At 39.8% G+C, this 14,517-nt stretch overlaps 1 long non-coding RNA gene across 9 annotated transcripts in view; it reads left to right on the top strand.

Annotated features, from left to right (window-relative positions):
• LOC100516649 overlaps nt 1-14,517 on the top strand; it is a 104,704-nt gene that overhangs the window by 29,177 nt on the left and 61,010 nt on the right. For 2 of the 9 annotated variants that reach the window (XR_002339367.1, XR_002339366.1), the window contains exon 3: nt 5,810-6,408. The exons of 3 other annotated variants lie outside the window; for them this stretch is intronic. This is a non-coding gene — a long non-coding RNA (uncharacterized LOC100516649). Of the gene's footprint in view, nt 1-3,428; nt 3,641-5,809; nt 7,233-11,484; nt 12,615-14,517 lie in introns of those variants that run through there. 4 more of the 9 variants (XR_002339368.1, XR_001307581.2, XR_001307559.2 and 1 more) reach the window with 4 other exon arrangements.

Genomic DNA, 14,517 nt, shown 5'->3' with positions numbered 1-14,517 from the left:
AGACCAAAAAAAAAAAAAAAAAAAAAAACGAATGGAGGTTGACCAAATAGACCTGCTAGAGAAAACAAACACACACCCCCAGTGGCACATACATGACTCCTCAAATTCTAGAATTTGAATAGGATCTGAAAGTTTTCTGAGAAAATCAACTCCTCACCTCTTTGCCTATAAATTTCCAATATTTCCCTTTGGCTAATGTTAGCAACAAAGCATCTATTTTATATAAAAAGTATGTGAAGGTTATTGGAAAGATAGAGCAGTTTGAGGAAAGACCATTTATTTATTCTTGGCTATATTTATCTACTTGCTCAGTTGGTCATAATTGGTCATTTCAGTCTCATGCAAGGTGATACATCAGGTTACTAACCCCCTACCCTGGCATCAAGATACCTATTGCAGATACTATCAACACTCCACCTGAATTCCTTGGGTCCCTTTTATGTTTTATTTTATCTGCCCATCCCTCCAGCTTTTGAACACTTAGCTCTAACATAACTCCCAGAAACCTTCTTCAGAGAACTACTCTTGAGCTATCAGAGCCCCTTAGGCAGGTTGCACTGAGAACCAGAAATGAAGTAGGATGGGGGGAGCTGGCATCCCCCGCCACCCACCCCCTCACCCAGGGCAGTAGACAGCTAACTTCTGAGTAGTAGAGGAGTACACAAGCCCAGATCACTTGCCTTGGGATAGAATAAACTATGAGGTGTCATTTACACTCCAGAGCTCCCCTCCCCTATTCTACTACCTTTCCTTCCTTACTGGTTTCTCATTTAAAAACTTGATAATCATTTACATGTAAACCTTCATCTCAGCATCCACCTTATAACTTCCTATCTTGCTCAATTATAGGTATTTAACTTAAAAATAACATTTAATTTGCATTTGTCTGATTACTGAGATGGTGTGTGCATCTATGTGTCCATAAGAGGTAAGTCAGGTTGATTTCTTCTTTTGCAAACTCAAGTCCTTTGTCCATTTGTTAATTCAGATTCGATTTTTTTGAGGTGTATTTTACATACAGGAAAGTAAACATATCTTAGTGTATAGTTCAACAGATTTTTGCATATGTACACACCGATGTAACCTCTGCCCAGATCAAGACATAGAACATTTAGAACATTTTTTTATTTAGGTATAGTTGATTTATGATATTTAATTTTCAGATGTACAACACAGTAATTTGTAGTTTTTAAAGGTTATACTCCATTCATAGTTACTATAAAATATTGGCTATATTCCTGGTGTTCTACATCATTGTAGCTTATTGGCTTTATGCATAGTAGTTTGTACTTCTTAATCCTCTACTCCTATCTTGACCCTCCCCCTCTTCCCTTTTCCTTCCAATAACCAGTAGTTTGTTCTCTATATCTGTGAGTCTGTTTCTTTTTCTGTTATAGTCACTAGTTTGTTGTATTTTTTAGATTCCACAAATAAGTGATAACATTTAGTATTTGCATTTCTCTGACTTTTTTTCACCAAGCATAATACCCTCCATGTCCATCCATATTGTTTCAAATGCAAAATTTCATTCTTTTTTATGTCTGAGTAGTATTCCATTATATATATATATTTATACCTATATCTATATATATACACACACCACATTTTTGTTATTTTTTTTCTATTGATAGAAACTTAAGTTGCTTCCATATCTTGGCTATTATAAATAGTGCAGCTATGACTATTTAGGTGCAAAGGATATAGAACATTTTTAGCACCCAGAAGTTTCCTCCATATCTCCTCCCAGTCAGCAGTCACCAATCCCAAATAGCCCATATTCTTTTTTTTTTAATTCTACTTTTGTGCTTTTTAGGGCCACACCCACAGCATAATGGAAGTTCCCAGGCTAAGGGTCAAATCAGAACTACAGCTGTCAGTCTATGCCACAGCCATAGCAATGCGGGATCCAAACCACGTCTGCACCCTGCATCACAGCTTATGGCAATGCCAGATCCCTGACCCACTGAGTGAGGCCAGGGATCAAACCCAAATCCTCATGGATACTGGTCAGATTCATTTATATTGTGCCTCAACAGGAATTCCCCAAATAGCCTGTATTCTATTCTCCATCATCACAGATAAGTTTAGTCTATATAGTACTTCTTATAGACAGAAAGCCTGTATAAACTCTTATGTCAGACTTCTTTTATTCAACATTATGTTTAGGAGATTCATCCATGCTGCACATATCATTTATTCTTTTTTTCATTGCTGAGTTATTTTCCACTGTATGGATATACCACAATTTATTTACTCATCCTGTTATTGATGGAAATTTGGGTAGTTTGCAGTTTGGAGCTATTATGAATAAGGCTACTATGAACATTCTTTACCTGTCTTTTGGCAGATATAAGCACTTACTCCTTGATTTATACATGGGACTGGAATTGCTGGATTGCAGGCTGTATGATTGAGTAGCTTTGGTTGATCCTATAACAAACTTATTAACTCTTTGTTATATGTGGGTAAATTTACTCCTACTTGATTGCTTCCCTTTTTAGTTATCATTATCTTCTTTTTCCCCAAGTTTTATTACAGAATAATTTTCACACATAAAATTCACCCCTTGTAAATGTAAACGTTCAGAGTTTTGGCTAGGATTACAGTTGTGTAACTACTGTTACAATGAAGATAGAGAACATTCCACCACCCTAATTATCTTCCATTTTAACATAGAAATATTTAAAATTTTGATGCAATCATCTATGACTAATCTGTTATTTCTCTATTGTAAAAATACTTTACCTGTTAATTCTACCAGATGAACTCTAGAGTTACAAAGTGTCAAAATGAATGTTATAGCCCTCTCATCTAGAAACACAAGCATGTAATAAATACAGAGGCCTAGCTCTTCAGTTGGACAGGCCAGCGTAGGAATCCTGGTCACCTACTTGCTGGATGATATTAGGCAAGCCCTTAGCCTCCTTGATATCAGTTTCTTCCTCTGTAGCATGATAATAATAATGGTGCCTATGGGAGTTCCCGTCGTGGCGCAGTGGTTAACGAATCCGACTAGGAACCATGAGGTTGCGGGTTCGGTCCCTGCCCTTGCTCGGTGGGTTAACGATCCGGCGTTGCCGTGAGCTGTGGTGTAGGTTGCAGACGCGGCTCGGATCCCGCGTTGCTGTGGCTCTGGCGTAGGCCGGTGGCTACAGCTCTGATTCAGCCCCTAGCCTGGGAACCTCCATATGCCGCGAGAGCGGCCCAAGAAATAGCAACAACAGCAACAACAACAACAAAAGACAAAAAGACAAAAGACAATAATGGTGCCTATGTCATGAGGTTGCTATAAGAACTGGTGAAAGTAACTAATTTATACTAATAGCTTGATATTTGCCAGGCACCGTTCTGAGCATTTTATTTGTAGTGACATTTAAATCTTATAACAATCCTATAAGATCCATATTGTACCCCTCCTGGTTTTATAGGTGGAAAATCAGAGCACAGAGAAGTTAAGGAAGCTGAGTCAGGCTCAAGAGTATGCTGGCTGCTGCAGTGCTTCTCAGCTTCACAGATGAGGAGGTGACAGAGGGAAAGCACAGAACAGAGGGCCTTGCATGAAGTACACAGAAAAGCTAACTTTTATTATTATTATTCATCTTCTGTATACATTCAATAAAGTTATATAATTATGTTCACATAGGTCATGCGCATTTCTTGTTAAGGATACTCATAAATTTTTTATGCCCTTTCACCCTGTTGTGCTTGGGATGTGTCTTTTTTCCATTGTATTTTCTCATTGGTTACTTTGAATCGTGGTGAAAGTTATTGACTTGTTTATAGTATGTAGCTGAAAGAAACTCAGCAGCACTTCAGTATCACTTAAAATGCCCCTCTAAACGGTAACTTTAATTATGTATAGTGCTCTTTTAATAGCAAGCGAAGTTAGTAGACAGGAAATGAGAATAAAATGAAAATTGGAAATAACATTTTAGATTCTTTTTTGGTTGAATAAAAAAAGATGGAAAAAGGTAGAAATAATACATTCATCTGCGAATAGTACATAAAAAGCCACAGCACATTAACCCTCGCCTGCAAAAACAAACAAATGCTTTATTCTTTAGCTCCTTTTTAATGTGATACTTTAAAACAATATTTAGAGTTTAAATTAACTAAGTAAAATTTTAAATGTTTTCTCACCACTTGGAGAATTCTGAGATGAGCAAAGACTTTTTCCTATCTGGATGTTTGTATGTTTTATTCTTCTTGATAATCTAATCGGGGAAAAGGAGGGAGATATTTCTTTCAAAAAATTGGCAATAGATAGCAAAACTTTGTACTTGTTTGCAGGGCAGGGACCAGGGGGGAGTGGGTGAAAAGTTTCTTTTGGGTAAAATAGTCAAAAGTTTTGACTTTGTATAGTAGCTATATTTAAAAGTGACTGTGTCAGCTCTGTTGAGAACATTTTAGTGACAGTGAAGGTATGCCTATGTCAATTTAACATAATGACTGATCTGCTCTCAGTCAGGAGACCAATGGGAAAAGGTGTTACAGTCAAAGAATAACTCAAGGAGGCTTAATCAAAGGGCTGTTTACAAAAGGTGTGGGCAGGGAGAGGAACTCCAAATAATGGTGCAGTGTGCTAGGGCCAGTAATTCTGAAACTTCCTGCCCCAGAAGGGAGAAGGTGAAGCAGAACTTGGAAAAGCCTGTGATGAGAAGTTGGAAAGCCTGTCGATAAGACCATGTTATAGATTCCAAAAGGTCAATCATATCCAAATCCAATAATAACTCTAATGCATCCTCAAAGGACGGCGCCCATTTATGGCACTAGAAAAGATAGTATTTCCCTGTAGTCACCTAATATGTGTTTCTTGAAATTGATTTTATTAAACATAAGAAAATTAGCTAACATAGTCATCAAAACTTCAGGTTTGTAATAAAAACCTACATCAAACTTGCTTAAACAAGGAAAGAGAATTGATTTGATCACAATTGAGAAATTCACGAGTGCAAGTGGCTTTATACGTAGCTGGATCCAGGAGTTAGAGCAATTGTGAATCTCTCAGAATGAGCAAGCATGAGAAGGACTCTAGCACCCTCCACCTCCTCATTCATTTCTCCCCAGCGTAGGGGAAGTGATCAGGTCTGCGGAATATACATTTATGTAGGTATATAGTGGTGAGTGGGGGCTCAAACTTAGCAGAAACTCAGGTCACCAAACCATGAACCATGGCCTTGGACAGAGTTATTCACCTGGGGAGCTGGGGAAAGGATCTGGTATGTGAGCATGCTTCAGCTCTCCCAATTTCCTTCATTTTCTCTGATCAGGTTGTCTGTGTTCCAGTCTGCCCTCCTACCTTGTGCAGTCTGCAAAGGAGGGCAAAGTCTAAAGAGCCCAGCCATGCTAGTGAATCAGATTAACTGAGGTTGTAAATCAGATTAACTAAGGAGCAGAGTGTTAGAAAGTTCTTTTGGGCAGCAATCCAAACCTATGAGCTCAATGAGCTTCTCAGTAATAAAGTGATTTCATCTCCATTTACCTAACTTCTGCATCTATCTCTAATTTATTCTGAATTTAGACAAAGAGGGGTATTATATTTTGGACCCCTAAAAACTCCATCAACAGTGTTATCAGGAAACTTTTATTTTTTCCATCTTTCAACAATGCTTTCCTCTCTATGCATTATTCTCAGGCAGATTTTCCTGATTTCAGAATAAAGATAGCCAAAGGAAGTTCAAGATTTTAGTGATCTTGCAAGTCACAATTTCCATGAAAAGAGAGCGCTTCTTTCATGATAACTCTAGCTAACATCATAGGAAATTTTTTCTGTTGGTTTGACTTGGGTCATATGTCTATCCCTGCATAGAAATGAAGCACCCTGGGAGTTCCTGTTGTGGCTCAGAAGAAATGAATCTGACTAGTATCCATGAGGGCAAAGGTTTGATCCCTGGCCTCGCTCAGTGGACTAAGGATCCAGCATTGCTGTGAGCTGTGGTGTAGGTCATAGACATGGACCTGGCATTGCTATGGCTGTGGCATAGGCTGGCAGCTACAGCTCCGATTTGACCCCTAGCCTCGGAACCTCCATATGCCACGTGTGCGGCCCTAAAAAGACCAAAAAAAAAAGAAGAAGAAGAAAGAAATGAAGTACCCTGATTGGCCACACCTAGGTAATCGGACTACTCCAGTTGCTGGGAAGTGAATGTGTCAGCCTAACCTGGACCAGATGGGATGAGAATGGGGAAGGCACTGGACTTATGTGAAACCTGAACAGATACTAATTTAATTTGGTCTCAGTATATTGCTAAAGACTTTGAAATGCTTTGAAAATTATTTTTCTTATTTCTTATTATTACTAGTTGACAACCTTGGCTATATATTGGAATCGCCTGGAGAGTACACTACCCCAGACCAACTAAATCTTGGGGATGGGACCCTGGCATAGGCATTTCTACAGCTCCCAAGGTAAATATGCAGCCAAAGTTGACAAACATATCCTATGTAAAACATTATTTCTTAATCTGGGGCCAATTAAGCCTCACATTGATCTTACTCTATATCTAGTTACTCAAACTAAAAAGCCTGTGTAGAGGGAGATTCAGGAAGATGGAGGTAAGAGAAACATGGCTTTTGAATCTTTCTGTATTTCTACATGAAAACAGACAGAACAGCTAAATCAACCCCCCCTACACACACACCCATGAACACTGTATGCAGTCACACTGGGGGAAATATATGCATATGGATCATGAGGTAAAAGAAGGTGGCAGAAAACCACAGATGGTGTCTGTGCAGATGGATGCAGAGGAGAAGCAACTGGTATCTGAGGATATGGGTCAAGGACAGCCACAAAGTAGTGGATCTGAGGACAGCAGGCCCCCTTCCCTGACAGAGAGAGCATCCCCAGAGAAACTCCTGGAAGTGGAATCAAATTATGCAGAATAGAGTCAGTAAAAGATAAAGGGGAAGGAAGGGCCTACCAAAGTGGATGAGAGGAACAGAGTCGAGAACTTTCACAAAATAGTTAATTCTAAAATATGGAAGGTAAAACACTAAACTTAAAAAAAAAAAAAAAAAGCTTATCTTGGCAGTAAAAATTTCTAACTTCAACTTCATATGTTTCTTATTTAATACTTTATTCCAGGGAGCATGTACTCCTGGAACAGCAAGCATATATTTATAACATATATATGTTACAAAAGCCATATATGAGATATATATTTAAATTATTTTATATATGTGTGTGTTTCTGTAACACTTAGAAACACTACATTAAAATATGGGTATCTGAACTTGCTTATTTTTATTTTTTTAAGGATTTTTATTTTTTCTATTAGAGTTGATTTACAGTGTTCTGTCAATTTCTGCTATACAGCAAAGTGACCCAGTCATATATATGTGTGTATATATAGACACATTCTTTTTCTCACATTATCCTCTATCATGTTCCATCACAGGTGACTAAATACAGTTCCCTGTGCTATACAGCAGAATCTCATTGCTTATCCACTCCAAATGCAATAGTTTGCATCTACTAACCCCAAACTCCCAGTCCATCCCACTCCCTCCCCCTCCCACTCCCCTTGGCAACCACAAGTCTGTCTCCATGTCCATGAGTTTTTTTTTCTGTAGTTTCGTTTGTGTCGTATATTAGATTCCAGACATAAGTGATATCATATGGTATTTGTCTTTCTCTTTCTGACTTACATAAAAAGTATCCAAATTGGAAGAAAAGAGGTAAAATTGTCACTCCATGCAGATGACATGATACTGTATATAAAAAACCCTAAGGACTCTACATAAAAACTACCCAGACTGATGAATGAATTCAGCAAAGTAGCAGGATACAAGATTAACATTTAGAAATTGGTTGAACTAGCTTATATATCCCAAAGGCAGTTTAAGTAAAACCCACTTGGAGACCACCAAAATGAAACATCATATATCTTATGAATCAGGTAATCAAGGAGGAAAGTGGGACTTTCTAAGACACTGTGAAAACAAGCCTCTGGCGCCATACCTTTTTCTGTACACTTGGAATTGTTTGGACATTGTGAAGGCCATAAATTATGACTATTTTAAAAAAATGAGTCTAAATATGAATGAATGTAGGGAGTTCCCGTCATGGCGCAGTAGAAACAAATCTGACTAGTATCCATGAGGATGAAGGTTCAATCCCTGGCCTCGCTCAGTGGGTTGGGGATCCAGCATTGCTGTGAGCTGTGGTGTAGGTCACAGACTCAGCTTGGATCCCATGTTGCTGTGGCTGTGGTGTAGGCCGGTGGCTGTAGCTCTGATTCGACCCTTAGCCTGGGAACTTCCATATGCCACAAGTGTGGCCCTAAAAAGCAAAAAGTAAGTAAAATAAATAAATATGAACAAATGTAGACTGTAAAAAAAAAAAAAATGTCAGTTTTTTAAAATGAAACTTACACATCAAGAAAATGTTTCAAGAGAATGAAAAACTGGAAGGAAATTTAGTATTTAGAACCTTGAATTGAAGAGTACTGTAGTGTTGGACCCAACTCAGTTTCAACATAGAGTTGCCTGAATAAGAAACTCTAGGAGTTCCCGTTGTGGCTCAGTGGTTAACAAATCCGACTAGGAACCATGAGGTTGTGGGTTCGATCCCTGGCCTTGCTCAGTGGATTAAGGATCCAGTGTTGCTGTGAGCTGTGGTGTAGGTCACAGATGTGGCTGGGATCTGGTGTTGCTGTGGCTCTGGCGTAGGCTGGCAGCTACAGCTCCCATTAGACCCCTAGCCAGGGAATCTCCACATGCCACAGGTACGGCCCTAGAAAAAGACAAAAGAAAAAAAAAGAAAAAAAAAAAAAGAAACTCTAAAATCAGGTCTCAGTCTTTTCTACACTGTGACAAACACAGGAGACATTTCATGAGCATATGTAATTTCTCACCATTTTCCATGTATTAGCCATGATCCCAGCCTCATCTCTTTCTCAAAACAACATGCGAGCGAAAGTGAGAGATCATTTTCTTTTTCTTTTTTGGTCACACCCAGGGCATGTGGAAGTTCCTGGGCCAGCGATCAAACCAGTGCCAGAGCAGCAACCTGGGCCTCTGCAGTGAAAATGCTGGATCCTTAACCTGCTGTGCCACAAAGGAACTCCAGAGATCTTGAGTCCTTTCAATTTAAAAAACTAGAGAAAATCTTGGAAACCTGCAGTGCAACTATTGTCAACAACTATGTAGTGGTTTGGGCTTTGGCCTTGGAATGGACCTGTTTCATAATCTAACCATTTCTTCAATCTATGTTTCCATGCAAATTACATTTCCAAGTTTCATTTTCTCCACCTGTAAAATGGGTTGAATAATTATATACATGCTATTGTGAAACAGAATAGAATAATGAAGTAGAGCATATAGCAAATGCCAGAATGTTGACTAATAAAAAGAAGTTACGAGTAAAAATCTCAGTATGGATGGTAATAAAACCAGTGTGAAGGGAAAAAAATGCCGTTGAAAACCATTAATTAAAATAGTATTAGGCTTTTTTTTTTTCCTGTCTTTTGTGTTTTTAGGGCCACACCTGTGGCATATGGAGGTTCCCAGGCTAGGGGTCTAATCAGAGCTGTTGTGGCTGGCCTACGCCAGAGCCACAGCAATGCCAGACACTTAACCCACTGAGCAAGGCCAGGGATCAAACCCGCAACCTCATGGTTCCTAGTTGCATTGGTTTCCTCTGCGCCACAACGGGAACTCCCCGAAGCTTCATTCTTAATATAATCCTTTAATTATTTATCTATTTCCTTCATACTCAGGTTAATAAATCATTTATTATTTATTTAAAAAATTATGAGTGCCTACTAGGTATGACACATGCACATATGTTGGTAATTAGGTAGAAAATGTATTAGATTTTCTCCCATTTTATTTAGCTTTTCTTTGCATATTATTTAAGTTTCAGGATCCTTCTCTAATGAAGGGGGATTTTGAGACAAAATAACACCCTGGTGGGTGGAGCCAGTGCAAACAACTCAACTTGTGCCTCCAGCCTCGGCAGGCAGGACATGGGCAGGCTTGTGGAGGCCTTGGATGAGCCTACAGCTGTGCAGCCTGGAGCAGCTCTTTCAATCCAGGGGGCAGGAGGTGTGTGGGACCACAGATGCACCAGCTGATTGCAGAAAAGCCCTGAGTTCATCATAGTGCTTGTGTTCTGAGTTGCCTATGCCCTGGGAACTTAGTAAACAAGTGCCTTTTCAGAAAGCCTCCCTCAATTTTAGTGCCTGGCGTCAGCAGCATATAGCAACCAGCCGGTTTCCTGTGCATGCTTGCAAATGAATCAGGTTGAGTGATTTCTCACCACAGTGACTAAATCAACTGGTGGCTTTAGTGTTTGTATAGACAAAGACTTAGAGCCTGTTTTGTGTGGTGCAATTTCAGTGTCTATGATCTTTCTAGTTATTTTTGTCTACAAGCTGATGGCCCTGAGAATTATTTACATTTTAATTATGATTGCTCAACCCCCTCTAAGAGGAGAGAGTCAAGCAGCTTATTTGCTTGCTACTGGCAGGCTTCTGAGGAAACAGCCTAGCCAGGCTTGCTGAGCCATTAAACCATAATAAAGTAACTTGCAGGAGAGTAGCACCACGTCCACCAGCTTTGCTTCTCCTCTGCTGGGGATACTCATAGAGACCAAAACTGATATGAGCCTTTCTTTGTAGCAATCAAACTACTGCTTCATTTCCCCCCTCCCTTTTCTCTAAGTGTAGCAATTTCTAACAGATTCTATTTGCATATATGTACAGTCCTCATTTATTAAGCATTGCAAGGGAAGGAGTTTGTCTTCTGTGTGCCTTTTCAGATAAGCTTATCCCCTACAATCATTTAACCTTTTCCTTATTTATGAAGAAAGAGTTTTAAAATATTAATCAGCCCCAACCCTCTTCTAAAACAGAATACACTAAACAGAAGGCAAACTTCCATTGGTGACACATGGCCATCATCATGGATTAGTCATTGAGATGTACTCTGATTCCCACAAGGGGAGGTGGGAGGACTTGTTTGTTCCAACATTAAATAATCCTAAACTGTTGCATCCTCAGTTCTTGCTTGTGCCTTTAGGTCTCTTCCTTCTCTGTTTGGCTTGTCTGTCTCTATCAGCCCTTTCTCCATTTTTAACTTGCTTTTTCTAATCTACCATGAACTGGGAAATCAGATAAGCCTGTTTCCTAGAACTAAATGCCTGACATAATGTTCTATAAACAGAGAGCACAAACTTTAGTGCGTACTTGGCTATTAGGGTGTTTAGGGCTGCTAATAATTGTAAATCCTGACTCATCATGGCTTAAACAGGAAGGCAATTTATTGTTTCATAGAACAAAGAGGGCCCAAGAAGATGGAGTCCAGGCATGGTACTTCAGGCTGTTTTACTCCTGAGTAATTCTACCAGCTCTGCCTTTCTCCTTGTTTGGCTTCATCCTCCAACTGGTGGCAGTGTGGCTGCAGTGATTCTGGAGGCACATCCCAACCCAGAAACGTTCCCAGAAAAGAGAGAGAACTCTCCCTCTGTGTCTCTTTTAGGAAAAAGGAATCTCTTCCAGAATCACCCCACCACCACCACTCCAGCTGACTTCCCTTTCCTAAACCAACCACTGATGATTGATTTGGACTAATTAACATCCACTCTGGGCCAAATTGAAATTCTTGGGAAAAAGAAGAGGGAAACAGACACTGGGAAAGGAACCAACAGTGTGTGCTAAGAATTAAAATTATTTACTTATGATTTTTAAAAAACCTTTTGTATATTTACAATTGTATCTGTAATTACCTCATTTTTGGAACAGATCACTTTTAGAAAAGTGAGGTATTATTTTAAAATAAAATCAAATAGTAATTAGGAATATTTAAAATAATTTTGGGCCTATGTGTACCAATAAATGGAGACAAAGTTTGGAGGTTGCTTCTCTGTGAACATTATAGCACTTGAATGACTCAACCTATAACAAAAAGACTACACAGTCTGTCACAAGGAAATGTTCACAGGAAGGAGCTGTTGAGAAGGAGGAGCTATAGAGGTGACTGTGGCTTTTCCTGAAGGTCATGTGTCCTTCGGGTGACTACAGATAAATGCATTAAGTGACAGGACATTACCACAAACCAATATTTTCTTGGAGTACATTAGGAAATAGGGATTAAGACCTAGACCATTCTTTAGGGTGTAAGCAGACATAGGTAAATTAGGCAAATCCTTTTATATTTTTTGTTTCTTCCTTGAAGCTCTGTAAACCTTCTCCCTATAAGGGGAGCTTACAGAGACAGTTCTTCAATTAACATAAGAGTATAGGCAACAGGCATCTAAAGTGGTGGGGAGGGAGACAGGATTAAGAAGGCAGAGAGGAAGGACTGGAGCTCACCTTCTCTCACAAAAGCAACAAAATTACAACCAACTGCTGAAAAACCTTCAACCACATTGACTGCAAACTATAAAAAAGATATCCTACTCCAGAAAACAAAGAGGAGGCCACATCAAGATGGTAGGAGGGGCAATTACACAATATAAGCCATCCCTTACTCACTGGGTCGGCAACCCACAGACTGGAAAGTAACTGTATCACAAAGACTCACCTACAGGAGTGAGAGTTCTGAGCCCCACATCAGGTCCTCATGACTGGAGATCTGGCATTGGGAGAAGGAACCCCTGGAGCATTTGGCATTGAAGGCCAGTGGGGCTTGTGCACAGGAGCTCCATGGGACTGGAGGATATGGACACCCCATTCTTGAAAGGTGAACACAGGCTTTTATGTGCACTGGGTCCCAGGCCAAAGCAGAGACTGCATAGGAATCTGGGTCAGACCTGACTGCAGTTCTTGGAAGATCTCCTGGGGGTGACTATGGCTCATTGTGGGGGAAGGACATTGGAAGCAAAGTTCTCTGGAATAATCATCAGTGTGTGTTCCTCTAGAGGTGGCCATTTTGGAAAAATCTGGCCGACACTTCAGCACTGAGAAGTCCCAGGCCAAACAATAATCCAGGTGGGATCACAGCTCCACCCATCAGTAAACAGCCTACCTAAAGACCCCCCAGGCAGAGAGCCCTCTAATCTCACCCAGAGACAAGGCCACACCCACCAGAGATAAGAATCAGCTCCACCTACCAGTGGGCAAGCACCAGTCTCTCCCATCAGGAAGCCTACAGTAAACCCCCGTACCAACTTCAGCCACAAAGGGGGCAGACATCAGAAGAAAGGGAGGCTGCAACTCTATTGTCTGCAAAACGAGACCACACCAAAAATCTATACAAAATGAAAAGTCAGAGAATTATGACTCAGATAAGGAAGCAAGAAAAAAAAAAAAAAACAACAACAACAACAACGGGGAAAAAGAGCTAAGTGATCAGGAGATTATCAACCTCCATGAAAAAGACTTTAGACTGATGATAGTGAAGAAGATTCAAGACAGTGGAAATAAACTAGAGGCAAAGAATGATAAATTACAAGAAACATTGAGCAAAGAAATACAAGATTTAAGGGTTAAGCAAGCAGAGATGCAAAATACAATAACAAATAAAAAATTCATTAGAAGCAACCAACAGCAGAAAGAGGCAGAAGAACAAATAAGTTACGTGGAGGACAGACTAGTGGAAATCACTGATGTGGAACAGAAAAGAGAAAAAAGATAAAAAAGAAATGAAGACGGGGAGTTCCCATTGTGGCACAGCAGAAATGAATCCAACTAGGAACCATGAGGTTGCAGGTTTAATCCCTGGCCTCACTCAGTGGGTTAAGGATCTGGCATTGCTGTGGTGTAGGTTGCAGATGCAACTCAGATCCTGTGTTGCTGTGGCTGTGGTGAAGGCCAGCAGCTACAGCTGTGATTCCACCCCTAGCCTGGGAACCTCCATATGTTGCAGGTGGGCCCTAAAAAGAAAAAAAAAAAGAAAAGAAATGAAGACAGCCAAAGAGAAATCTGGGACAACGTTAAATGCACCAACATCTGTATTTTAGGGGTGCCAGAAGGAGAAGATAAGAGAGAAAGGGCCAGAAAAAATATTTTAAGAGATAATAGCTGAAAACTACCCTAACATGGGAAAGGAATTGCTCACTTAAACCCAGGAAGAACAACAAGAACCATATAAAATAAACCCAAGGAGAAACACCCTGAGACGCATATTAATCAAACTGACCAAAATTAAAGATAAAGAGAAAATACTGCAAGCAGCTAGAGAAAAGAAACAAATAACATACAAGGGAACCCCAATAAGGTCACTGGCAGATTTTTCAGCAGAAACTCTGCAGGCCAGAAGGGAGTGGCATGATATACTTAAAATGATGAAAGGGAAAAAACCTCCAACCAAGATTACTCCACCCAGCAAGGCTCTCATTCTGATTTGAAGGAGAAATCAAAAGCTTTACAGAGAAGCAAAAGCTAAGAGAATTCAGCAATACTAAACCAGCTTTACAACAAATACAAAAGGAACTTCTCCAGGTGGAAAAGAAAAGGCCACAACTAGAAACAAAAATATTACAAATGAAAAGGCTCACTGGTAAAGACATACATATAGTAAAGGTAAGAAATCATCCACACACAAATATGCCACCAAAAGCAAAAATCATGA

Source organism: Sus scrofa, chromosome 15 (genome assembly GCF_000003025.6).
Source record: "Sus scrofa isolate TJ Tabasco breed Duroc chromosome 15, Sscrofa11.1, whole genome shotgun sequence".
Taxonomy (NCBI): domain Eukaryota; kingdom Metazoa; phylum Chordata; class Mammalia; order Artiodactyla; family Suidae; genus Sus; species Sus scrofa.
The sequence above is the reverse complement of the archived record's forward strand: the minus strand, read 5'-3'. Positions and strand labels throughout refer to the sequence as shown.